Here is a 2,412-nt window from a genome sequence, read left to right on the forward strand (position 1 = left end):
GGTGTTTGGGCGTCACCCTACGTACGAAATAGGAGGTGCCCTGTCTTAATTGGGCACACATGTTTCTTGAGTCAAACCATGATGTTTGGGCCGAATCGGCACGAACTAGGTCGATGGGGTCGTCATTCTGTGGAGAGTGGAGTCTAATTAAAACCCTGTGATTTTAGAGCTCTACGGAAATAAACCCCCAAGTTCAAATTGCTGAAATCGGCACCCTTACCTCGCTGATCCCAGTCGTTTTAAAGCTTGGGCATTTTAGGACTGGATTTAATGACATGGCACCGAGGGGCTGGGATTGTTGACTCTAACCACACTGGTATGCGTCGGTGCTATACAAACGATTTTTAACCCTTTTCGTGACGGCGTTCGGAACCGTCGTCAAGTGAGTGACTGCGATAGGGGGGGTCCTTCCCACAAGACCCAAAAACTGTTAGGGATATGCCCTCCTGGCACAGACGCTCGGCAAAATAAGGTCGCTTGCGACCGACGAGCGCTCAAATACGGTTATACATACAGTAGTGCTAAAAAATACAATTATAGAGGCGAAATCATTTTCGGTCGTAAGTACATCTCGCACAATTAGCCCCCGCTAAACGTTTCCGTTCGTATGTACATTCCACACAGTCCATCCAAGGAATACATTTCTGTTAGTATGTACATACTACACAGTTAATCCAAGAAGTACCAAATGTTTGCGATGCACACAACATCACAAACAGTCAATAATTTCAAAGCGTGTGTGATAAGGTGACTATCGCAAACATTTAATAAGAAAGAACTGTGTGCGATGATGTTGTTAATCGCACACGTTTTTTCTTGGCTAGTCGTGTGTGCAGTGGAGATTGATCGCACACGTAGCGGATCCTAGAAACGTGTCCGATCTCCACTTCTATCACAGACGTTTCGCTTTTGCAAACCGTGTGCAGTGTAATCCCTAATTTAAAAATCACATATTTTGAATTTGAAAGTAGGCAATCATTTATTTCATATCCAACCGTGTTTATTGCAATATAGGTTCAACCACGAATGCATAATTCGATGCACATGTATATATACTGAAGAACTACAAAAGCACCAAGTAAAGAATGATGAACCACAGTTGTACTAAAGACTGTAAAGAGAGAGGCGAAAGACATTCTAGTTGCTGGAGAAGTTGAAGCGGAATGCCCATATTATGCCCTCCTCCATGCGTAATGCACTCACGACTCTAGGCCAACCCCTTGTGATGGCTGCCCGTCCATCCTTCGTTGTCTTCATTACGACTTTTCGATGCTCATTGTAGTCTGGATGAAATACTTTAACCTTCATTGCATGTCCACCAATCATGTACTTTGCGAAGTAATCTTGAATGAACTGCTTCGGAACCACTGCGAACGAAAAAGATTCAGACATTGTTGTCTAACAACTCATTACGGGCAGTAAAAAGAGAAGGCTGCAGAGTTTGTAGTTACCATCCTACAGCTCATTATTGTGTTGGATAGAGCATAAATAAATAATTTGCTTGCCACCATTCATATCTTTTTTGCTAATAATCCTTATTAATTTCCTCACTTGATGCTTGTTCATGAATATCTCATTGCCCCATACGCAAAAAGGGTTGATGCATGGATCCTTGCCAAGGTCATATGTACCTACAAGCAACAAGTCAATATTAGAAGTTAACAAGTGTCCAGGCCTGGATCTACATGCACTACATTATGGAACGACGGGGGAGTACAAGCCGAGGGATGAAGCTAACCTCGGCGGAAAATGGTGGCCACTCCCGTTGTTGTCCTGCATAAGTAGTGGAAAGGCATGATAAGTATGACAACCTTAACATCAAGCAAATATAGCAAAGGTAAACAATATCATCTCCAAATGATAGCTTGAATGTGTTCGTTTCAGCATGTTGTTAAAGCATATATAAAATGGAAGGCAATGTTACCGACAGCAGGCTTAACATCCATCAAATATTGTAATTCAAACTTATATTGTTGAAAATGAATAGAACGTAGGTAATGCTTAAACATCACTGGATAAATGTGCAAAACTGAAATAAAGGGCATGTGTTAACTACACCAGGCATAATTGGAACCAGATATAGCCGTTCAAACTGGTATTCATGCAGTCGAGCAGCACAGTTCCGACTTGCACATAATGAACAATACATTGTGAATGACTGAAATAAACAAGGCATAAATGATCAGTATAACAACCAAATATAGCCATTGAAAACTAGACAGAGTCTCACTGGAACCAACCTAACAAGCAAATACAGATAAACAGGGTATATGCTTAAAAACTGGACAAATGCTCACTGCAACCAACCTAACAAGCAAATACAGATAACCAAGGCATCTGCTTGAAAACCGGACAAATGCTAAAAAAGCAACCTAACAACCAAATACAGATAAACAAGGTATCTGCTTGATA

This window comes from Triticum dicoccoides, chromosome 2B (assembly GCF_002162155.2).
Source record: "Triticum dicoccoides isolate Atlit2015 ecotype Zavitan chromosome 2B, WEW_v2.0, whole genome shotgun sequence".
Classification (NCBI taxonomy): Eukaryota; Viridiplantae; Streptophyta; class Magnoliopsida; order Poales; family Poaceae; genus Triticum; species Triticum dicoccoides.